Source organism: Salvia miltiorrhiza, chromosome 2, assembly GCF_028751815.1.
Source record: "Salvia miltiorrhiza cultivar Shanhuang (shh) chromosome 2, IMPLAD_Smil_shh, whole genome shotgun sequence".
NCBI classification, from domain to species: Eukaryota; Viridiplantae; Streptophyta; class Magnoliopsida; order Lamiales; family Lamiaceae; genus Salvia; species Salvia miltiorrhiza.
In genome coordinates, this window is record NC_080388.1 from 34,847,763 (window position 1) to 34,874,479 (window position 26,717).

Consider the following 26,717-nt stretch of genomic DNA (forward strand, 5'->3'; position numbering starts at 1 on the left):
CACACAGATTCTGCCTGCATACGTAAGCACTCCATCACTTGCCAATGAGAAACCTATATTATCATCTCTCTGTCCCTTATTCTTCATTTTCTGGAGAAAATCATTGGTTTCTTGAGCTTTCTTAACTCTATCTCGTAGTATGGGCTTAACAACTAGCGTTGCTAGCCTAGCCTTCTTGGTATCAGGAGTTACCACCTCAAGTTCCAACCTTTCAAATTCTCTTATCAGGGTATCCTGTTGAGTTATCAGTGAAGCGAGTTTCCCTTCGCTCTTTCTACTAAGTGCATCGGCCACCACATTAGCTTTTCCCGGGTGATATTGTATAGTGCAATTGTAATCTTTCACAAGCTCTAGCCATCTCCGCTATCTCATGTTCAACTCTTTTTGTGTGAAGAAGTATTTCAGGCTCTTATGGTCGGTGAAGATCTCACATTTTCCACCATACAAATAGTGTCTCCAAATCTTTAATGCGTGCACTACGGCAGCTAGCTCTAGGTCATGTGTTGGGTAGTTGTGCTCATGCTTCTTCAATTGTCTTGATGCATAAGCGTCCTCCAGTTATTTACAGCTTCGACCTTAGCAGGGTCCACCTCAATTCCATTAGCAGTCACCACATGACCGAGAAAAACTACTCGATCTAACCAAAACTCGTATTTCTTAAATTTGGGATACAATTTCTCGCTTCTCAATGTCTCCAATACGATCTTGAGGTGCTCCTCATGTTGTGCATTGTCAGTTGAATATATCAGGATATCATCAATGAAAACTATAACGAACTTGTCCAAATATGGGTGGAAAACACAATTCATCAAATCCATAAATACTGCAGGAGCGTTGGTCAAACCAAAGGGCATGACTACAAATTCGTAATGGCCATATCTCGTTCGAAAAGCCATCTTTGGTATGTCACTCCCCTTTATCTTAAGTTGATGATAACCTGACCTCAAATCAATCTTCGAAAACACTCCTGCTCCTTTCAATTGATTGAACAAATCTTCTATCCTTGGCAGAGGATACTTGTTCTTGATGGTGAGTCGATTGAGTTCACGGTAATCAATGCACATACGCATTGTTCCGTCTTTCTTTTTGACAAACAAGACTGGCGCTCCTCAGGGTGACACGCTTGGCCGAATAAACCCTAGGTCCAAAAGCTCTTGCAATTGCGTCTTTAATTCCTCCAATTCTTTTGGTGCCATCCTATATGGTGCTTTAGAGACAGGTACTGCTCCAGGCATTAAGTCAATTGCGAACTCCACTTGTCTGTCCGACGAGATTCCAAGTAGGTTCTCGGGAAAAATATCGGGGTAATCACGTACCACTGGTACATTTTCGAGAGTGAGTTCTTCATTTTCTTTGCCAACAATGCTCACTAGATAGCCTTCTCCACCACCTTTGTTTAAGATTTTTATCGCTTTCATCGCAGATATCACCATGGATACTATACCAATCTTTGACCCCCGAAAAGAAAATTCTTCTTCCCCCGGTATCTTAAAAACAACTTCTCTTTCACGACACCTAATTGTGGTGTAGTTTAGACTCAACCAGTCCATTCCCAAAAATGCTTTTCACCGTTATAATTATTTCGTAATGGCGTAGTCTATAGCTCAACAAAATAATAACGTAGATAAAATTATATATTTTTTATTTTTAATATAAAATTACAAAAATATCCTAGTATTTTTTAAAATCCTAGGGGAGCCCAGTGACCCCCCTGCCCCACCCCTAGCTTCGCCTGTGATTGTAGCCATTATACTGCACGAAGTAGGGTTCTGTATTTGCATAAGAGAAAACTTCAAATTGAGTAAACCAAGGTTGACATCAATCCGTTTTTGCATAAGAGAAAAAACAAATGAGATCTTGAATATAAAAAGTATAAGTAGAATATACAAGTTACTGTAAGTTGTAAATATTTCTCCACTACGTCAAAATCGCTCATACATAACGGAGAATATCCGTTATGTATGTCGTAAAATTGGCGTAAAATATAGTGATGTTATGTATGTGGCGCTCATACATAACAGAGATTTATACGTTATCTATACTATTATACATAACGATTGTCTATAAATAAATAACACCTGATAATCCATTATCTATAAGTCTAATACAACAGTATGATGCGCTTATACGTAACATAAAAAAACCGTTATCTATATCTATTATACATAACATTTCTTACCGTTATCAAAAATACTTTTCACCGTTATGTATTATATTTATATATATATTTTTTCATCATACATAACAATATTTTATACTTTACACAACGGTTAAAACCGTTATCTCTGCCTTAATACATAACACTTTTTTACCGTTATAAATTTTTTTTATTCGTTGTGTGATGTTATTATAGGTACGATTTTTTCTATTTTAGATGACGGTTTTTTATACCGTTATGTATTCCAACTATAATTTTTAGCATATCTAATACTCCCTCCGTCTCATTATTCATGGCTCATGCCTTTTCGGCACGGAGATTAAGAAGAGTAGAATTAATTAAGATAAAGGTGAATGCTTAGAGTGTTTAAGGATTTTTTTATTATTTTTAATAAAACTCAATAAATTCTTCTTTAACTTAACAATTTTAATTTCTTATTCAGATTTTTAATTATTCTATTTATGAAAATACAATAATTAAATTTAAAAAATTAAATAAACCTTCTGTCCTAATTAATGTGAGATCTTCATTTGCTGTTAAGGAACCGAAAATTGAAGAAGGCGCCAAAAATTTTCGATGGTTATTTCTGCTGCATCAAGATCAAAAGCAACACAAAATTTTACTGCAAAATTATCAAAAGCAACACAATTTTTTACCGGAAAACCCAAAATTTCCATGCTGCAGGAAAGATCAAAACCCTCAAAATTTAAATGCTGCAACCAGATCAAAACCCTCAAAATTTTATTGTTGCAACAAAGATCAACAAAGACTAAAAAAATTTTGTTTTCACAAAGAGAAACATAAATCGAAACAAGAGCAACAAAAATTGAACAAAATCAAAACAAAAGAAACAAAAATCGAAACCCAGTTATTGAAGATAAGATCTGCCCGAGATCTATTCGACAGTGGAGTGGGTTTTGCAGCGGTGGAGGAGAGAGAGAGAGGCGCTGGAGTTGCGGTGAAGGAGAGGGAAAGAGGTGGTGGAGAAACGATGGAGGGCGGCGACGGCTTCTAGCTGCAGTTCACCGGAGATTAAGAGGTTGGCGGTGGTGTGAGAGTGAACGGTGCGTGAGAACGGTAGACGAATCTAGCGCCGCACAAGAGGCAAAAGAGGAGGCGGCAACGGCATGAGGGAGAGGTGGGAGAAGAAAATATGGAGGAAGAGGAGATGGAAGCGCAGCGGAGGCTTGGTTGCTGTCTGCGGGCGGGGTGACGTCGGGCGGTGGCTACTGGGGCGGCGTGAGGCAAAGAGGGGATGAGGAAAGGAGGGGAAAGAAATGAGAGAGAGCAATGAGTGAGCCGTGCCTATTTAGGGTTAGGATGGGTAATTAAGTTTTTAATTATGCCCTAATTTTAACCCAAAGGGGAAACATGCCATGTAACGTGGGACGGCCCAAAGAGGAATACGTGCCATTAATAATGGGACGGAGGTAGTATTTTTTTCTAAATTTTCCTGCTACTTATCTCAAAAAATGAATAAATGATTTTAAAATAATAAAATGATAAACCATCAATAATATATATTATATATCATACAAAACATTCATACATTATGATCCAAAATATTCATACATTATTCAATGTTCATCCCAACTGGGAAGAGAAAGAAGCATCTTCATCCACAAAACCTTCATATTTTCGGACCTATATTAATTCATTTGGATTTCGGAGGTGGGTTTCGATCTTTCCCACCTTATTGAGCGGAATAATCTCGTCAAAAACTATGAAGATTCAGTGCAAATTTGCATAAGATTTCAATTCTATGCTTGCTTTGGCAGGACACGGAACCCTACTTCTTGCAGTGCAATGGTTGTGACGTCGGTCGTTCTTTTTCCAATTCCAATTTTAATCGATAGTTCTTTTCATATGGTTCTCAAAATTTTGAATTGGGATTTATACAATTTTTTGTAAGATTTATATCTACATAAACGTATATCTTTAAATTTAATTTTAGACTATGAAATATAGGATAAATTAGTAATAGTTATTTTATGACGTTGCTATTGGTGATTGCTATTAGGAATATTAGTATCTTGCGCTTGAATAGAAATAGATCCAAAAAAATTGACAGATGTAAAGCTCTAGGGTGATGATGATTGCTATTGTTTTGATAGAGAGCTGGAACACTAACATAGTAATAAATTAAGTTCCTCTTAGAAATGAGGTTAAAGTTGTTTGTGAGTGACAAACATGGTTTTCGTACCTCCATTTAGTATGATTTATTGTTATTTCTCTTCATGTTTTGTTTGTGCCTTAATGTTGAGTTTTATGAAGATTTGATTTTTGGATGTAGTTTTGGTGTGATTTTAGGAAAAATCAAAGATAAACTAGAGAATTGTGAAAACATGAGGTTGAAGTGCATCTCGAGAGGAATCCGTGAGTGCAAACGGTGATCAAATCGAAGTTCGAACGAGAGAAAACGGAGCCAAACAAGCGGACTGCGCACAACGCCCAAGACCCCGCAGCCGCTTGGAGCATTTTGATACAGACTGCACCCGCTGCACCTGCGGTCAGGGCCGCGGCCGCGGACTCGACCGCGGGCCCCTGACTTCTCTGCCGCGTTCCCTGCCGTGACCGCGGGAAAAAGACGTGGGCTCTAGACGCGAAATTTAGCCCCAAAACCTGTTTCTTCCCTCACTTTTTATATCATTCATCACACACACACAATTCCAACACCCCCAATTCCTCCACATCAAACCCTAGCCTCCATTAACACATCTTCCAACTACCATTTGAAAAGCATTGAAGATGAGAGAAGGAAGAAGAAGCTCATAAATAGGATTTGTCACTTCTTATCTCTCTTTCATTTATGTACTCCTTTAATTTAGGTTTAATTTGTTGATTTTGAATATGTTAGGCTAAATTCCCCATTTGATATGGGGATTAGTCTATATGGATGATGTAATGGATTGATTGTTATGTTCAACATATGTCTTGATTATTCATTTTTCAATATCTTTTCAAGCCCTAGTTTTATCTCTTGTATGAATTGTTGGCCACTATTTATGCATTTCTCATATTTAATTTGAATCGGGAGAGGATGATTACAATAGATTAGGTGCTTGAAACATATCGACTCAATAAACCGGGAGGTTGAGAATTGGGTGAGAGTTTATCGATCCTTTAAGATTTTCGGAGTTATAGGTTAGAAGTTAACCGGGGACCGTAACTATGACCCGTAATCTACCGTTTTAGTTGTCCGGGAGGGGGCTAGAACTAGTCGGGAGATCATTCTAGATAAATAGGTAACGTCAAGACTAATATTGAGCTAACTCGAAGTCTAATTATTAATCCATTGATGCCTAGTCCCTAAATCACCTTTAATCACTTAAGTAATTCACTTTGCTTGTTTTAATCTTAATATTGTTAGGTAATTTGTTAGATAATCAAACCACTCTACTTAGTCTAAATAGCTCCAGTTCAATGACTTTTACTATTTCACTCGAATTAACCACTAATCCTCGTGGGATACAACATTGCTCTTTATATTGCAACTACACCGTACACTTGCGGCGCAGCGAAAATAATTTGCGAACACTTTGACAATTTATAAGCTCTTAACAAACTACATCTTATATAAGCTCTTTAAACATCTTATAAGTTCCAAGAGCTTATAACCTCTTTAAAATAAGCTTAGCCAAACATCCTCTAAGGATCAAGATGATGAGCATCATTACTTACATTCTAAGTGATTGCCAGTACTCTTGTGAATAACATTAGGTGACGAAGTTACAGAAGCAGCACATCTATATGTAGCACATGCTTCACGTCAAACTCTCTGTCTCTCTCTGGATTGTAAGGGTGAGATTGGGTTGTCTTTTAATTAAGTTGAAATCCGACTTAGGTTTTCTATTTACACAAAGCCATATACATGATTGGCGAGCGAACTTGCACTGTGATGTAAGTTCTGTCCTATGTTGTTTGCAATTGAAATTATATAAGTTTGTTCCTTTTTCCCCATATCCATGTGCACGAGCTCTTGCTGAAGCCCTAAGAGAATGATTAGAGGAAGAAATGGATCATGTTTGTGTAATGGGTGAATATGTGAGCCACCATGGAGGTTTGTACAAAAGAAGACATGATGGTAGTTGGGGCAGCCCATCATATTTATTACACAATTATATTATGCCACGATCACTTAACACAATCATTACATCTGTTTTTTTGTTGTTGTTGCTTCTGATCGAATTTGACCAAAACATCATGTAACAACGTGATAGTAGTTGGATGCAAATTCGGACATGTTAACAAGAATTGCATAACTAAACATGTATTTTTCGAAATATATATCTCTCAAAATCTTGCATAGAAGCATTACATATTGGGCTAACATCATGTGTAGTAATTTTTATTTCTATTTTTCTATTTTATTGATCTCTCATCTTTGAATCTCGGAATTCAAGAAATATATGTAATGAGTAGTGCAGAAAGGAATAAAGGAGTATTATTTATCCTAGGGCTTAAAAAAAACTAGCTTTCACATCTTCAAATAACTAAAACACCACATTTAACATTTCCACTATCCGTTACAAATTTAGGGTGCGAGTCTCCATAATGAAAACGAAATCAAGCAAGCAAAAATGTTGCTTCATAAATTACAACAAAACCTACTAAAATAGTATCAGTATTTTCAGTTACAAAATGAACAAATTAAAAATGATCACAAGGTGACACATGCAATGATGTCATGCGTCATTACATGATAATTCAGAAAAATACTGATGTCGACAATTATCCACCAATGTGAGAGCGACACGATTAGTTGTTGCTAAAAGGTCCCTCCATTTAAAAAAAATGATAAATAAAATTATATAATATAGAATAAAATTAGACACCTCAACTGATATGTCATCATTTATATGATAAATAAATGGGGTTGTCTCTTTTGTTAATTCTTTGTGCAGCGTCGGAGCTGAAATTATGGTGTAGAGCTCAAATTGTTTGGGCTGAAAATGGCCTTTTATATAGTGATACTGATGGCCATATACTCCAATTTGAGGCTGTCTCTTTTAGCTTTTTTGGGATTTGAGATATTACTTAAAGGCCAACTTTTGTCTCGTGGGCTTGTTTGGAATGGAAAACAACATTATTATATCATTTGATTTTATTCCTTTTGACTGCAAAGTTGTTCCTCAAATAAAATCTCTATTTTTGTCTATTACATTATACTAGTATATTTTTTGTAATTGGATAATATGAAGTGCTCTTTTAGGGTCGGAATAAAATACCGAGCTTAATCGTGAGAGACAATGGGAAATAATAGAAGTTGCTATTAGAGTTGGGCTGTCTCTACGTCAAGAAATTAAACAGCTTTGTCTAAAAAACAACTGTATAAACATACTTCAATAAATATCCCAATGATATTTAATATAAATGTCCTAAACATATTTCTTATCCTGTAATCGTACTTAATCATCAATATTCTGATGGACCTATGTGTTGATTTAAATAAGGGTTAAGTATCAAATAAATCCTTAACGTGGAAACCCTTATTACATTGCCGACTCTATGACAAAGGGGTATCAAATAAACCCCTATCGTAATTAATTTTGAACAATTACACCCTTAGACCTAACGTCCACTTAACAACCGTTTACTTATTATTATTTTTTTATTTTTCTTTTTTTGGTGGGTCCCACTCGCCCAGCTGCCCGCCTGGCATCCCACTTCCGCCCTCAAGGAGGAGCGCCGCCGCCACCAGTTTGGTATCGATTTGGTGATTGCCAACACCAACAGCCGCAACGCCAACGCCCAGAATTGGAGCTTCCTTCCGCTGTCCGACGCCATCGCTGATACCATCAAGTCCTTCTTCCCCGCTTCGGCCGAGGCCAGCTACGGTGCGATGCAGTTTCAAAGCTTCCCAACTCCCGATTTGGTGTCAAGAAACGGTGGTGGCAGCAGCAGCCAGGATTTGAGGCTCTCGCTGCAGTCATTTCAAGATTCGATTCTTCTCCACCATCACAATGAGTAGCCTCAGCCTCAGCCTCAGGCTCAGCCGCAAACACAAGTTCTACTTTATGGCACTCTGTTGGGCCTAGACGGCTGGCCGGAGCACCACCAGTTCCAGCGGCTTGCAGCCTGGAATGACGGCGGAGACGGATACTTGTTGAACGTGCCGCCGGCGCCAAGTCAAAACCAGTTTGTTTCACAGAGGGGACCCCTTCAGTCCAGTAACACACCTTCAATTTGTGCTTGGATGGACCCATCCATCGATCACCCACCAATCAATCCTTCATCGATTGGATTTGCCTTCGGCTTCTATATTCCTGCACGAATTCAGGGTGATGAGGAGGAGCACGACGGCTATTCCGACAAGCCATCCTCTGCTTCCTCCGATTCTCGCCATTGATTAATTGCACCTCTCTTCAGTCTAAAGACCCGCTTATTTGATACTTAACCCTTTAAATAATACACGAACTCAACTCATATATAGTTTTAATATAATTTTTGAAACATTGTATTAATATTATCACTTTCAACTTGTTACGAATATATCACTTTCAATTTTTTCGATCATCGGAGAATTCCAAGTTGACACATCATGCCAAATTTGCACGTTTGACACTACCGTCTACATGGATATCATGTCAGGTCCAAATTAATTAATGAGGTATGACACTTCAACTATTTAATGATGGAAAATCTATAGAAATATTAATTTTGCGTCAAATTAAAAATTAAGTTACGACGTTATTACAATATTTCAAAGTCATATTAATTTTTTTTTAAAATGTCAAGCTCGTATATTATATGATAGTTAGTACGTCCTCTCTTGCATGCATGACGAATAACGAAATTAAACGACATATTTAAATAAATAAATATAAATATTAAACAGAATCAAAATATAAGCATATGCAAACATATTTTGAAAAGTAAAGTTTCAATTTTGTATAAAGTGAAGTAGTAATTATAGTTATTAAATAATTAAAAATTACTTTATAATAAAAATTAGCATTGCACATTATATTATAGAGTATTACACGTTATAATAAATTAATAAATATTTTCATACGCAGACATAAATAAAAAGTGATATTCGAAATTATATTTTTAATATATATAAGTAATTATTCGTCTATAAAGTTATATTAAAATTAACACTAACAAATTATTTATAGAAAAAAGTTATAAAATGAATCAATATATTTTTCTTCACCTTTATGACATTCTAAACTATTATAATTATATATATATATATATATATATATATATATATATATATATATATATATATATATATATAGGGAGAGGTTCAAGAAAGAACCATAAATAAAAGAAGACCGGATAACCATTTTCAGCCATTCGATCATCAAGATCTACGGTGGATGCATCATCTTGTTGGATGAATGCAGATCCTGGGTTCGAATCCTGAAGGGAGCATTTTCTTTTATTTTTTTAGTGCATTAATTTTAACTGCGAATGCATTAATTTTTACAGTGGATGCATTAGATTTGATGGTTCTCCCGTTCTCACAAATAATGTAGTTCTCTCTAGAACCACACCCTATATATATATATGGAGAGGTTCAAGAAAGAACCATAAATAAAAGAAGACCGGAGAACCATTTTCAGTCATTCGATCATCAAGATCTACGGTGGATGTATCATCTTGTTGGATGAATGCAGATCCTGGATTCGAATCCTGAAGGGAGCATTTTTTTTAAAAAAATTTAGTGCATTAATTTTAACAACGAATGCATTAATTTTTACAGTGGATGCATTAGATTTGATGGTTCTCCCGTTCTCACAAATAATGTAGTTCTCTCTAGAACCACACCCTATATATATATATATATATATATATATATATATATATATATATATATAGGGGAAGGCTTAAATAAGAACGCTTCCTAAAATATAAATTAGGAACCATTTTCAGCCCTTAGATCATCAAGATCTACGGTTGATTCATCACCTTGTTGGATAAATTCATGGTCCTGAGTTCGAATCCCAAAGGTAGCAAAAAATTATTTTTCGCAATTCATGCCTATATACAGTTTATTCATACGTATTATACATAAAATTCATGCATTGTTGCTGGTTCGTAATTCTTAAAATAAGGGTGGTTTATTGAATAACCGCCCCCTATATATATATATATATATATATAACACAAAACATAGTATCTACTTACTTTTCCTTTAAAAACACACAAAATAAATAGTAAAAGAAATAACCCTTCTCTCTAGTCTCTGTTTACATTCTAAAATATGGTCCTCAATATTTATAATTGAAAAATTGCCATCAATTTGGCTGGAAATAAATTAATGAAAAATAGTGTTTTCATATTATATATACATATAGATTATCAACTTAGTGAGTATATGGAAATATTAAACTTAATAGCTAATGTTGGTTGTGAATTTTAATTTTAAAATTAGAATTCACAATCAAAACTTACTGATTGTGAATTTAAGTTTTAAATTTAGAACTCACAACTAAGACAATTCGAATTACAAAATTAGAATTCACAATAGAAGTAATCTTGGTGAATTCGAGTTTTAAAACTAGAATTCACAATAAAAAAAATAGTATTGATTGTGAATTTGAGTTTTAAAACTAGAACTAGTTTCAATTGTGAATTATATGATTTTAAGATATTCACGACTAACAAATATTTCAGTTGTGAATTCATCGAACTAAGAATATTAACTGTAAAGAAGTAAAAAATTTCATCAAGCCGCCTGTCACCAACACCGCCTCTTCTCATCGACAACTGTTCTGTTTTTCCTCTACGTTGTCACCGTGAAGAGGTGAACAAGAAGAATATATAATTAGGGAGCGTTTACTTTGCATGACTGATAAGATGCATGGTTGAGTATTTTTATCTTCATTAGCAAGATTTCTCCAATTTTACTATTTCAATGGGATAAGGTTCAAGCAAAACTAGTTTAAATGATAGAAATAATCAATGGGTTTTGAATATTCCAAAGTTTCAATCGATCAAAGTAAATAAGAGATTAGTCTTACTATTTTTATCTTGATTAATCCTTAAAAAAGAATTAATAGTTAAGAAAAAAGTTTTCTAAAGCAACTCATCAAGTCAATGGATTGGTGAATTAATAGGGAAAAAATAGTAAATTAACAAATAAAAATCTCAAAATTTCGCTATCATGAATGCGAACATGTAAAATTGATGATTCTGAATGGATTGACAGATGAAAATGATTAATGAATTTAGGATCTCTTTTTGAGCTGCAGATTGTGAGGTAAGAATGGAAGGATAAAATTGTCATCTTATATAAAATTTGATTATTTTTTTTAATTTTATTTATGTTTTCTTAATCTTAGGAGATATTTTTTATTTTTATTATACACTCGAAATATAAATTATATAGCTGCACTTATACTCAATAATTCCAAAACACGAGCGTGTAAATATGATTTTCCGAACACATTTTTTATGCCATTTGTTAACAACTTTAATGCATAAAATTTGAATAGAAGCAATTTTCCCTCCTCTCTCTCTCTCTCTCTCTCTCTCTCTATATATATATATATATATATATATATATATATCAATTTTCTCTCTTGCATTTTAATTTTTTTTTTCCTAAATATCCTCATATTTGCAATTTGCTTCATGAAAAAAATATTCAATATGCATCTTAAATTTTAAGTTCGTGAAAAGATCTTTAGGGAGATGTATTCGTTCAGGATTTCTGTAGATTTCTAAAATCTCTGAATTTTAGAAATCTACCGATTTCACACAGAGTCTTCATGATTTTTAGAATTCTAAACACGAATCTGCAAAGATTTTGGACGAATTTTAACAAGAATTGATCGTGATTTTTCCGGATTTGAAACCAAAAAACAAGCGGTCGTTGCGAGTCCGTGAGCTATGGACCGAGTCCCAACGATCGTTGGATACCCAGCGCTCGCTGGGTGCCAGCGACCGCTGGCTTCTCCGAGCGGCTGCTAGGGCCCAGCCATCGCTGGATTTGTGAGCATCGACCGCTGAGTGCCAGCCGGCGCTGGCTTCTTGAGCCGCATCTGCTGGAACCCAGCGAGCGCTGGATAATCTGAAGAATTTTGAATTCTCGTGATCTGTGGTCGGATTTGTTCATGTGTATTTTTTGAACGAAATCAATGAAAGTCATTCCAATTTTAAAGTGCATAGATTTGAAATACCTCTAGATTTTCATAGACTTTTAAAAGTCTGAAACGAATACCTCTGAATTTTTATAACCTTTTAAAAGTTTTGAACGAATACACCCAGATTTTCATAGACTTTTAAAAGTCTTGAACGAATACACCCAGATTTTAAAAGTCTGCAGAAATCTATTAAAGTCCTGAACGAATACAACCCCCATAATATGACATAAAAATAATAAAAAATGAATTTAAAAAGAATAAGTTGTGAAATTTTTAAATTTTTTAAATATTTTCTTTTCTCCCTCAATTACTTTTTACAATTTTTTATTTATGTTAGTATATAAAATATTTATTTATTTATTACAATAAATTTTATATTTATTTATATTTGAATTCTATTTAATATTTATATTTAGTTATTTAAAAATATCAATTACTCCATTCGTCCTGTGAAGCTTGAGCAGTATTCATTTTCTTATTGTCCTGCAGAACTTGAGCACTTTCTTTATATTACTAAAGTTTTTTCCTTTATTCACTTTTTCATTTTTTTCACCTACCATATTTAACACACAGAATATTAACTCCTTAAATTTGTATAAAAAAAAATTGCTCAAATTTCACTGAATATTAATGAAATAATTTTGATGTTCGTCGTGAATCGCACGAATAGATGTACTAATCACATAACAAAATAACGATCAGCACGCAGAAGAAAATATATCAAAAGTCCAAGGTTCCAACACGTGGACTACTGTATTGACACAAATATAGCTAGCTTACCAAATGAAGGAAATTTATATTTAATTCGAAAGGTCAAGCATATAAATTGAATATCCATCCTTCTATATATAGTAACATGCGTGCCCTATTTGTCGACCAACGCATATTTCTCTTACCCTTTTGGTGAACATAAGGCCGAGACGATGCAATTCCTATAAGAAGTATAATAAAGTAAATATTAATTTAAATCTCAAATTATTTTCATATTATTAAATTATATTTTTAATTATTAAAAATATTTTTAGTTCATAATTATTAATTTTGTATCAATTATATTATCCGTCTATTTTTTAACTTTGAAAAATTGACGTGGCTCGCTAAATATTGTGATGTATTTAAATATTATTTTTAACTTACATGATATAAAATGATGTCGTTTTATGCCTACTAATAAACTTTCACAATTATTCTTCATGAATTTTCAATCCCTAAGGCACAAAATGGTGTAATTTTGTGCAATGTAAGTTAAAAAAATAATAATTCTAAATAAATTGTGGAATTCGGCTACTTACGTCAACTTTTTGGAGTTGAAAAAAATGGAAGAATAGTATAACTTATACAAAATCAATAGTTTAGAATTAAAAAGAAAATTATTTTTAATAATTCAAAATATAATTATGAGTTTAAAAGTTGTTGAGGTTTTACCAATAAAATATGTTGTCAGTGTTGGAATATAAGCTCGCGGGCGTAGTTACAATGAAACAGAAATGAAGGAGATGAGGATTACAATGAACTAAACTATATTGAAATTACAAGAGTGGAAAAACCCGTGAAAAGATGTAGCCGAGTCGAGGAGGATCCTCTATCCGCAAGACGAGATACGCCCCGGTAGTGCTCACGGTTTGGCGTGTCGTCTCCAAAGATAAAACGGCTTCGTCTCGTGGGTAGCAGCACCGCAGACCAACGAGCTCCGGCGAACTGAAACGAGGCGAGAACAGAACTTCTGGACTATATGAGTGCAGATAGTATGTGGATGCTAGAATGCAGATTTCTGAGTGTATGGATGCATGGAGTGGCTGTCCTATTTATAGGCACAGTCCACTTATGGAGGATCCCGTCTAATAATGACGGCAGTTACCAAGTAACCCCTCACCCGTCCAATAATGACGGCAGTAATGACGGCGGTTACGTTGTAACTCCCTTCCGTCCAATAATGACGGCAGTAATAACGGCAGTTACGTTGTAACTCCCTACCGTCCAATAATGACGGGAGTTATGGAGGTGTGGAAGCTTCTAGTTGGGAGACCAACGGGTCCTCCCGTCGAGTCGAGCCCCTTGTGCACGTGTAGGCCCAAACGATTGGGCCTCGTTCTTTGGACCGAGAAATCGTTGGTCCTTTGGGAGCTAAGGGTGGGCCCAAAGACCAACCCAAGAACCAATTGCCAAGATCCAAGTTCACGGCCGAGGTCGGGGACCGGGGCCGAGCGAGCGGCGGCGGCGCGCGCGTGTGGGCTTTGCAACCCATCACTTGTGCACATCTCTTTTATTACATGCACTGATGTAATAACTTATATAATGTCTGAATTATCATCCACAAAATAATGTGGCATATGCATTAACATCTTTTTAATGCTTATCTCTTTCCACAACTCCATATTTCAAGTACCCATCTTTAATTAATTATTTCTCACTCACCGGAAATCGGTTTTGAGTAAATAAATATACTACGATCATCTACTCGGAACGTAGATTGATCTTGTACCATTTAATTCTGCTAAATTAAATGTTTTCGGTACTCGAAAATTATCAAATATTGGTTACTCACAACCAATTTCCAACAGTCAGACAATTGTGCTACACATGCAGTACATTCAACATAATTATAGTATTGTTTAAAATACTCCCTCCGTCCCAGCTGAAATGTCCTGTTTTCCTTTTTGGGTTGTCCCACTTGAAATGTCCTGTTTCCTTTTTTGGCAATACACTCTCTCTCTATACTTAATATTTAAATAATTTCCACCAACCCACTTTATCTACTTTATACAGATTTCTTAATCTCCGTGCCGAAAAGAAACAAGACATTTCAGCTGGGACGGAGGGAGTAGTATATATTCTCTCTGATATCGTTTTCAATTCGTGAACGGTGTGAGTTTTAAGAAAGAAATGGATAATAGTTTATAGTAGTGAGTATTATTAATGTTAGTGGAGTTTGGGTCTCACTATTATTGTGGGTGGAATTTGTGAACCCTATACTACTATAAATAGAAGTGAAAATGATATTATGCACAGATCAAAATGACAAAAGTAGAAACGATATGGTGAACGGAATGAGTAATTAATAAATTATCATATTGGTTGATAGATATTCTAAACTCAGTTCTAGATACAACTATAACTATTTTTCTATATATATTTTCTTTTTTAAAAGTTGTTAGCTTGAAACTTGGAAATGTCATGTATTGCTGCTTATTAATCGACACCAAGTTTTCATGATTTTGCTAGAATATTGGTGTCTGATCGATATCTGAAGAGTCGTAGTCGAACCGAAGCTAGTTATCGTCACATCACATGGCGATGCCAAAAAATGGGAAGGGGAAATAATAATTAAAGAGCTCTCTGTTCTTGAGTAGACAAATCAATGTATGAAAAGAAATGTATTATATACCGTCATCTTCATTTATATACTATATTTATCTCAAAAAAATAATTTTAGAAGGATATCACAAGAATTTTAATGAAATTGGTTGAATTATATTCTGAATGGAGAAAGAATCACACCTTAAAAGAAGTGTTTCATAATTAAATAATTGTATGTGAGTGGAGAAAAAGCCACATGATATAAGTAGAACATGTAAATAAATTAATATATTAAGGATAATATATATATATATATATATATATATATATATATATATATATAGGGAATGGATCAATAAAGAATGACATATTTGCGAAGAATGAAGAAAGGATCTAGGCTGTTGATTTGAAGCCATCCAACGGATCTGCATTTTTCGGATTTATTAACTTAATTATATCCAAAAAGGATAGATAGGTCAATATCCTTCTAAAAGTAACCGAAAATATATTTGATATGTATGGTAAGATTTTGTGTATCCCTTAATTTATAAACTATTTTTTCATGGAATAAAAATACACATAATCTTTGCATATTTGGTAAGATTTGAAATCATCCTATATTTCCTTTTTTCTTTTTTCGTGCCATTTTTTATGTTTTACGTTATTTATGGTTTTTTAAATATTTGCATATTTTGGTAAGATTTGAATTATCACACCATCTCTATCCCTATTGCCAATATATTTTACGTTATTTATGGATTTTTTTCACAATCATTCATATACTCGAATTCGTGTGTTCATCCAAACTTTTTATTTGTTCAAATAATTGTAATATGTATTCACAAAGTAATATTATTTGAATAAATAATAGAATCTTCACCTAATTTATATTTTTATTAATTCAGTAATTAATTATGAAGAATTTAAGTCTTAATCGCTTAAATAAAATTAGTAATTCATGTAGTATTTTTTTTTCATTAGTACGTTTGTATATCAAGTGTTATTTCAAAACCTGTACATATTAATTTTTGTTCTTTGTGCAATAGTCAATAATCATATTGTATTTGAATATTGTTTAAAATGTATCTAAATAATAATTATATTTTTACGAACAAGGATATTAATTAGTTGAATAATTTTCTTTGTTCAATAAATATAATTTTATTGTAATTTAATATTGTTCAAAATGTACCCAAATAAAACTTATATTTTTGCGAACAAGGATACTAATTTGCTGAATAACATAAATGTTACTCATAACTTGTGAATAAGGAATATATTTTGTTGAATGAAGTAGCATAATTCATGAATATATCGTATTCGAATATTGTTCAAGACGTACCGAATAAAAATCATATTTACGCGAATAAGGAAAATAGTTTGCTGAATAATTTTTATGATACTCATAAATTGTGAATAAGGAAAATATTTTGTTAAATAAAGTAGCATTATTCATGAATATATCATATTCGAATATTGTTCAAGACATACCGAATAAAAATCATATTTATGCGAATAAAGAAAATAGTTTGCTGAATAATTTATATGATTTATATGATACTCATAATTAAATTGTGAATAAGAAAAATATTATATCGAATAAAGTAATATTACTCATGAATATAACAATTCAATTAACATAAAATCAAACAAAAACTAAAATATTTGAATCGTCACATCCAAAAGATAAATAGATTTTGTAGACCACGATCCTCGCCTCACCACCATGCCTCTAGCTTCACCCTTCGAATATTCGAGCAGCAGGCTCGCCGAGACCTTCATCGGATAAGAACAATGTTGCACACTGCAGAATCCAGTAATAGGTATTCAATACTCAAATAATGATGTATTAACCATTCATGAAGCAAAATCTATAACATACAATCAAAATCTCCAACAGAAGTAATTCACTGATCCGAAAATAAAATGATAATTTCCAACACATACGTTGAATATTCAGCAAATAAATCAACGCATTTTCTATGTTTTCCGACCGACTATAAAGAGAAAATAATAAATATTAATTTGTTTCCCATGAATCTAAATGTTCTGACCGACACTGGATTGAGAAAATTGAACAATAAACAATCTGAAAAGATGATTTTTTTTGGAAGAATTAAATAAAAAACCATAATACCTGGAGAAGAATCATCGCCGATCTATCAAGAAGTAGAGTTTCTGGTTTAAGGTGTGTTCGTTCCTGGAGAGAAATCGTCGACGATCTATCAAGAAGTAGAGTTTTTGGTTTGAGATTTGTTCTTGCCTGGAGAGAAATCGTAGTAGATTTGGTAGGATTTTTGGAATAAGGTGTAGTCATGGTTGGTGGGGATGAATAAATCCTATTTTCATGGGAGTTAATTTCGGATGAAAAGTTTCATCCGAATAGATTTGTCAAATTTGCCCTTATTCAATTTAAAAACTATTGTAATTATTAATTTATGGAATTAAAATAGTAAAGCACCAAATCAATCTAACCGTCCAATTTCACTACTTGGGTGGTTATGATTAATTCCTTAATCTCTATATGTAAGGGGTTTCTTTATAGATCTCAACCCTATATATATATATATATATATATATATATATATATATATATATATATATATATATAGGGTGTGGTTATAATGAGAACCACACTTATCGTGAGAACATAAGAACCATTAAAATCAATGCATCTGCTATATAAATTAATGCATTCGCTATTAAATTTAATGCATCCGAAAATAATAAAAATTTTACTCCCTTCAGGATTCGAACCCAGGATCTGCATTCATCCACCAAGATGATGCATCCACCGTATATCTTGATGATCGAATGGCTTAACATGGTTCTCCGTTCTAATTTTATTTAGTGGTTCTTATTTGAACCTCTCCCTATATATATATATATATATATATATATATATATATATATATATATATATATATTGTTATATATATATATATATATATATATATTGTGGGGTAGTGTTTATAAATGAAAATGGATTATTTTGTGCATGGACAAGAATGACCAAATTATACTATTTTTCAGGGACTGAGGGATTATATATATATAAGAAAGAGATCATATAGAGTACCCAAGCCTTAGGTAGTATATAGTACCAATTTTGAATCACACATTTTGTACATATGACGCACTAAGATTGTGACACGTAGCGAGTAGCTTCCAAAGTATTCCAAGGCAAAATCCGCGCAGAGGTAAAACCGGAATAAAAATTTCGGATATTAAAAAAAGTTAATATATATATTTCATATTTTTTGTTGACTTTTTTGGATTTTCTAAACCTCACATATTTTTAATGCATAAGTTTTCAAACAAAAATGCATAATATACCAAACAAAAATGCATAACAATGTACACGAAAATTTGCATTGCAATTTTCGATCGATTTGGTATTTCTTGCCACCCAACACCCCACCCTCACCCACCCCTCCACCCCCACCCTTATTCCCACTCCCCGATCATTTTTTTTCTCCATAACTTTACACACAAAAATGTATTTATATAAACACAAAACTGTATAACATTGCACACAAATATTTCGACCGGGGGTGAGTAGGGGGTGGGGGTGGGTGGCGAGAAATACCTGATCGATTGCAAAATGCAAAGCATTTTTGTGCATAATGCAATGCATTTTTGTGTATAATGTCATGCATTTTTGTGTTTATACATATGAATTTTTGTATACAAAACTATTTTAAAAAAATAACAAGAAAAATTATATAAAAAAAATTGACGGGGGGAGAGGGTAAGGTTAGGTGGGTTAGTGGCAAAAAAACCTGATTGGTAGAAAACGCAATGTCATTTTTGTACAATTTAATGCATTTTTATGTGTAATATTTTGCATTTTTGTGCGCACTAAGATTGTGACACGTGGCAGAGGGCTTACAAGGCATTCCAAGACAAAATTTATGCAGGGGTAAAATTGAAATAAAAAGTTTTGATATTAATAAAAAGGGTATTGGCCTATAAATACTCGAACTTTTTTCATTTTATGGTTTTGCACCCCAACTTTAAAATCTGCCTATAAATACTTGAACTTCGTATTCTTCCTAATTTCGCACCTGACAAATTTTTACCTTTAAATTGTTGCTGACATGGCAGTTGAATTGACATTCCAAACTCTATAATTATATGTTCTAAATCTCACATTGACAACAAACTTGTATGTTTCATTTTGCACTTCAAACTTTCCTTAATTAGATTTTTTGATGCTGACATGTTCTTGATGCATAAGTTTATACACAAATATGCATAACATTTCGCACAAAAATGCATTATATTGTGCAACTGATCAAGTATTTTTTGTGGCTGATCCTTTCCCCCCTCCCCCCATTGATAACACTCATGTTTCCATTGTTTTTAGTGTTCATATGCTGTTAATTTTATAGGAAATTGAGTGTTGGATGATTGTTTTGTGTTTAATTTGCTTTATCTTTTGAAACATGATTCTTACTCGAAATTTGAAGGAAATTTTAGGTTTATTGAGTTCGAATTTGGAAGCCTTATCGGAAATAGAAGTTGTAGATCATCTCGATACGGGTTCGTGAGCGTAAACGGATCATAAATCGGAGTTCGGACGAGAAAGTTATGACCAAACCAAGAAAGTCGCGCGCAGCAGCGAAACCGCGGCGACCGCCGCCTGAATAAGAAAATTTGTGAAGGATCCGGCGACCGAGCGGCGACCGCCGGGCAGCCCGCCGAGTTTTCGGCTCCAGCGGCGTCCGCGCGGTGAGCGCCGTCCGATCGCCGCGCCTCCGGGTTTTTGCGTTTTTATGCGTTTTTCAAGTCCTTTTCGAGCTCAAACTCTGTATTTTACCCTGGTACTATAAATAGGTCTTCTTTTGACCTATTTTGGGTTCCTTTTTCAGTTCCCAGCTTTTATTTTTCAATTTCATAGCTTTAGAATTTATTGCTTTCCAGTTTTTACTGCTTGGATTGGATTTCCACAAGATTGAAGATTCAAGCTGCTACATTCGTTCTTATTCAGTTTTTATACAATTTGGTTTTTACAATTGTGTTCTTTTTAATTATGTTTATGCTTTCTTTTATTATGTCTGGCTAGTTTCGTTTAGTTGATTCTAGGGTTTGTAAATAATTGATTGAATTTATGTGATTTATTTGTTAATACCTTTGTGCCTTCCAGTTTATGATTCATAATTCCTGGTGCTTAATTACTTGTGAATTATCTGATCAATAGTTTGCATGTTTAACTATTCGGTTTGAGACCTAGCGGAGATAACTGTTTAGCGGATTCAGGAATGTATGACATGATTTTAACCTTGAGACCTAGCGGAGATAGGTGGATCATAGAGAGCTATTCTTAGGAGCTATTGGGAGTTAGTATATTTTCTTGAGACCTAACGGAGATAGAGAATTTACTAATCTGCGATCGTTGCTGCTCTAGCGAGAGTGATTGATTAATTAAGTGATCTCTCATCATAACTGAATTAAACTGGTACATAGGATTAATAGATTTATTGCGTAGATTTAATTAACGAATTTACTACCCTAGGATCAGTTGTCTTTTAATAATTGTTTTTTCCTACGTGTTTTGAATTATTGCTATTTGCGTTTTAGTTTAAGTCAATCAAACCTTCTTTTTATTCGTTTGCCTGTTTACTGTTATAGTCTGTTTAGGAGATAGCTAGAGTTATTTTGTTGTGTCAGTCTCTGTGGATACGATCTTCGATTGCTGTTTATACTACAATTACACCGTGTTAGTTGCGGTATTTTTATTGCTAATAAAATAGTGATCACCCATCCCCATTCCAGATTGGGCTGGTGACGCATCTGACAGAAAAAGCACAAGGGGAAGTTGTTACTTCATGGGAAATAACATAGTTTCCTAGTTCAGTAAGAAACAGAATTGTGTTTCTTTATCTAAGGTCGAGGCTGAATATGTGGTTGCATGTCAATGTTGTGCCCAACTACTTTGGATGAAACAAATGCTTAATGATTATAGACTTGCTAATGAAGTACCTACGGTTATGTGCAACAATCAAAGTCGAGCAAGGATATTGTCGGTGTCCTTAGTCGAGAATTTTAGTTCTCAATATTTATAAACTAAAATTTTGAAACCTACGTGATGAATCAAGAATTAATAGCACTTTCACTATGACATAAGGTTAGCATTACGAGACCTATTAAAATTAGAATTTCTTATAGGCCTTGTTTAACCAAAGGGTTAGGTATCAAATACAACCCTAACATAGAGGCTCCTATCACGTATGGCACCCTATACTCGACTTGGGGTCAACTAAGTGCAATTACACCCTCTGCCCTAACGGTTGTTTAACACTCGTTAAGTATTTTAAATTTTTTTATTATTATTTTATTGGTGGTGGGACCCACACCTTCTTCTTCACCAAACTAGCCGAAAACACATCTCTCAACTCAAACAATAATTTCAAAACGGAAAAAAATAGAAAAAACAAAAGGTAAGGGAGGGGCAGTGTGTGATAGTGAGTATTGGTATCCTTCTCCTAATCCATAGGTGTTGACAGCTTCCCACAGCAAGTTCCTGGGCACCTTGGAGAAATCGCGGGCCTCGACGGCGGTGGCTCAGAGCGTCTGCATCGTCCACTTGTTGGCATACACGAAGGTCAAGCTCCGGTAGGGCAATTTATGCTTCTTACACAAATCCCTAATAATTGGGGAAACTTTCCTAAAATGGCACCTCAGCAGCCTGGGGAAGAGATGGTGCTCGAGCTGACCGACCTGAATCTCTTGTAATCTCAATCCCTAGGGTAATCACTCCCTTCGCAGATAATCAACTTGGGCCTGAAGTCGAGCGCCTTCTCCTCCAACTTAACGTAATCAATGTACCCGATCTTTGAATCAACATTGTATATGCAAGCTCTCGAAGTAGATCAACGTGGCGCTGATCTTCTTCCCACCGATGGTGTAGTAGCCGTGAGTGAGATGGCCGTCGGAGGGCAGATCGAGCCTCATGATCTGGTCGTGCGGGTTTAGCACGGTCGTTGAGGCGGCAAAGTTCATTGGGGAGCCACTGTAGGGCTGGACATTGACGCCCCACTGAGTTGGGTCGATGTGGTAGGCTTGGAGTCGTGCCCTAGGTAGGTGACCCGCATCTAGATGTGTTTCCGGCAAGCTTGGTGAAGAAGAAGGCGTGGGTCCCACCACCAATGAAATAAAAAAAATTAAAATACTTAACAATGTTAAACAACCGTTAGTGTAGAGGGTGTAATTGCACCAAATTCAGGACTTCGGGGATTTAGTTGACCCCAAGTCGAGTATAGTGTGCTATATGTGATATGGGCCTCTATGTTAGGGTTGTATTTGATACTTAACCTATTTGGTTCCGGAGAGTCACTGAACTGGTGTAGGGGGGGATACACCAGTAGGCTATTTTAAAATTTGAATTTCTTTCATCAACTAAAAGGAGTAGTGTAAACGTGATCAGTGAAAAATAGCATCAGTTGAAAGAAGGGGTAGACTGATACTGATAATGATTCAGTTGATAACTTCAGTATGAAGAACAAGTCAAAAAACTGATAGTTCAGATAAGGTTTCAGTCTAGACAGTTGCAAATTAGAGTAAGTGTTATAAATCTTACTGACTACCCAAGGGTTTGTCAGTTAGACTGATAACACTTGGTGAGCGGAAATCATTTAAGGAAATAGCCTTTAGTGAATCAGATTGTCAATTTTAATGTTTCTCTTTTCAAATTAACAGTTTCAGTATATAGTCATTATGCACATTTAAAAATATGAAATACTGAAAGTTGTAAATGACACAGAAATTTTTAACGTGGTTCGAAAAACCTTTTTCTACGTCCACGGTCAGTTGATCACACTGACAATCGATTGGGCTTGTGCTTACGGGTGCACAACAAACCTAACAACTGAAACAACCGTTTCAGTACCAACGTACTGGGTTGGATTTATCTTCTTATCTCAATCTAGCAAAACCTCTAAGACTTCAATCGTCTAGTTTGCAGGGACTGAGAACTCTTGAGTTTAGACAACCGTCTAAAACTCCAACACTCAAACGCTTTTTTCTCTCGGTTGAAAAGGGTTTGAAAAACTTCCAACTAAGATTACTGAGAATAGGCTCTCGAGTAATCAAGGACTAGGCTAATGATGTAAGAATGTGATTGCCTAGACACTTCTAAGAGAGTGTTTATAAATTAGGTAGACTGATTTGTACCACAAGGTTTACTCTTTTTTTCGATTAAAATTTAATATCTAAGTAGTGGCTGACTCGATATTTTGGCAGAGCTTCAACGTAAGTCTTTGAATCGGTTAGGTTGAAGGTTGTTCCTTGAGCTATATAAATTTATAGGCGGGGGATGAAGAATAGATCCGTTGGAGGAGATCCTTCTTCAAATACTGCCGTTGACGCTTGATTTGATCTGTGCTCAGGGTCTTCGTCCTCTATCTCCTTTTTCGCCAAAATGAGTAAGGTCTTCAGGCATGGGGAGATGGTGTTACAGTGTAAAGTAACACGGATGAAGTAACTTTGCTCGGTGAAGGACGATTTGCCAAATCCCAGCATTTAATGCTCTGTCATTTGCATTTAATGCAGCGTGTAGTAGAAGATATCCTTTGTCTTATTCGTCTGAGTGATATGTCCTTGTCCTTTCATGCATCTTCAGTCCGTCTTTTTGTAGCTTCAGTACACAGTATTCTTCTGATCCTTAAAAAAATCTTCAGAGAATGTTCCGACTAAAGATTGCTTCTTCATTTGAGTACAAGTCCTTCATTTATTGGTCCAATAACTTCAGGTGAGCTTTAGTTGATCAGTGCTTCAGTCGAGGTTCTTCAGTTAGGTCTTCATCAGTGTTAGGTCTGGGGGGTCTCGAATAGGTGTATGGGGGGGGGGAATACACCTATAGGCTATTTTTACAACAATCTACTGACCTCAATCAGAGGGATCTCAGTCAGAGATCAAAACGAAACTTTACACGCAAACAAGGACTCCTGTTTTACTGAAATCAGTTTTGACCAACAGGGTTGACGACTGATACTGAAAGCTCTTCAGTAATGAGTTATCAGTTAAGTTGCTGGAACTTAACTGATCCAAGTAAGGGCTTCAGTCGTGTTTGCTAAGATAGAGATGATATCACTCTTCCTTACTATCAGAGGATAGTACAGTCAGATAGATATCATACGCAGCGAAAATTAAACTTCGTTTTGTAATAGCCTCGGTGGAGCAGATAGTTGGATTAAGGTTTCTCTTTGCAGTTAGTCAGTGTTCAGTTTTATCAATAGAAATAGCACAAGTAAGAATGTAAAACTGAAAGCTGTAAACAACACAGAGACTTTTACGTGGTTCGGAAAAACCCTTTCCTACATCCACGGCTGGTTGATCAGACCAACAATCCACTCCGCAAGTGCTTCACTGGTGCACTGCAAACCGTACATGTGTGTTTGCCTGGTACACACAACCGTAAACTGAAGAAAACCCTTCTTCAGCACCCACACACCTCGCGTAGGATTTCCCTGCTAAGCACACCTCGTGCTCAGACTTTTCACTCAGAGTTCAGAGTACCTTCCTGAACTCCGAACCACTCAAACACTCTTATGGGGGGGAGGTTTGAACGAGTGCCAACTATACTTACAAAGAACAAGTTCTTTGAAGCAAGTTCGACCTTTGGCTTCTGGGTAAACAGATATATGCCTAGGGTCTAAGAGAATGTATGTAATCAGCAGTGACTGATTTTGGCTTTTGAATTCTCTTCTTCGATTCAAGCTTTGAGGAGTTTAAGCTTAAGGCTGAGTAGCAATTTCGGCAGAGCTTCAGCTTATGTTGTTGAATCGGTGAAGGTTGAAGTGATCCTCGAGCGCTATTTGTAGGAGAACTCTTGAATAGATCCGTTGGCGTAAATCATCCTCAAGATTTCTTCCGTTGGAGAGCAATTTGAATTTGGGCTGAGGCTTCAATCTTCGAGGTTCCTTGTCTGGGTGGAAACGACTCTCTTTGATGGACAGGAGATGTGACGTCTCTGAAAAGTAACCACCAGATAGGAATGACCTCTGCAGAGATAAGATCATGAGATCTCTGCATTTAATGCGGCTGTACTTTGTGAGTACGTGGCTTCCTCTGAACGTTGGAAGATCAGTCCTAGGAGGAATGTTCAACTGATACTTGAATTTAGTATCAGTCCTTTGCGCGCATTAAATAATCAGTCTTCAACTGATTCTTCAACTGATACTTCAGTTGGTATCTGCAGTCTTCAGTCTTCAGTCTTCGTTCTTCAGTCTTCAGTCTTCAGTCTTCGACACCGCAACTAAACTAGAAACGAACTCTAACAATTAAGTTTAAAACGATTCTAGTCTATTACATATAAGTCCTATGAATTTTGGTATCATCAAAACAAGGGTTAGGATATTCCACAAGGTTCCCAACAATCAGTCTTCAGTCTTCAAGCTTTGCCGCTTCAGTCTAACTAGAAAATGAACTCTAACACGTCTAGAAAATAAAATCTAAGGATTTTGGGATCATCAAAATAAGGTTAGGATATTTCTTCTATATTCCAACATAACCCTTAACCAAGAGGATTAACACTGCTATTTCAAGACAAGCTACATTTAAACTTCAGGTTTTGCTGATCCAGGTGGGCTTATTTTTCAAATATTTGATTGAGTTATATATGCTCTAAATGTTTTATGAAATGCAAATATGTTTATTCAATTAAATATACGTGTACGATTTACTATAATTAAGTTTCACAATGAATCGATCGAGGTTCTCTTATGACCTAACATTTTATTTGAGAATTCTGTACACTTGCTGGCTGAATCCTTGGAAAGTTTCTTGGGGAGCGTGCAAGTAAGGACAAAATGCGCTAGAAAATATTCATGTTGATCTGTGGGGACAACTGTCAAATCTGGAGTCGGGCTGTTACAAGAACAGTACAAACAAGATTAGTTTTCTTAAGTAAGGACAAAATGCGCTAGAAAATACTCATCTTGGTCTGTGGGGACAACCGTCAAATATGGAGTCGGGCTGTTACAAGAACAATACAAACAAGATTAGTTTTCTTAAAGACTAGGCTATGCTTACAAGAAAAGAATTCCTTATAATTCCTTACAAGAAAACGAAATGTTTGTGAGATCTTGTAATAGCTCGGCTCCAAACTTGACGGCTATCCCCACAGACCAACACGAGCCTTTTCTAGCGTATTTTGTCAT

General features: G+C 35.1%; 1 protein-coding gene and 1 pseudogene across 1 annotated transcript in view; one reads left to right on the forward strand and one right to left on the reverse strand.

The window, feature by feature from the left end:
* LOC131012154 (endoplasmic reticulum oxidoreductin-1-like) overlaps positions 1-26,717 on the reverse strand; it is a 606,214-nt gene that overhangs the window by 314,791 nt on the left and 264,706 nt on the right. The window lies entirely within an intron of this gene.
* Positions 6,213-8,512, forward strand: LOC131008366 (transcription factor TCP4-like; annotated as a pseudogene).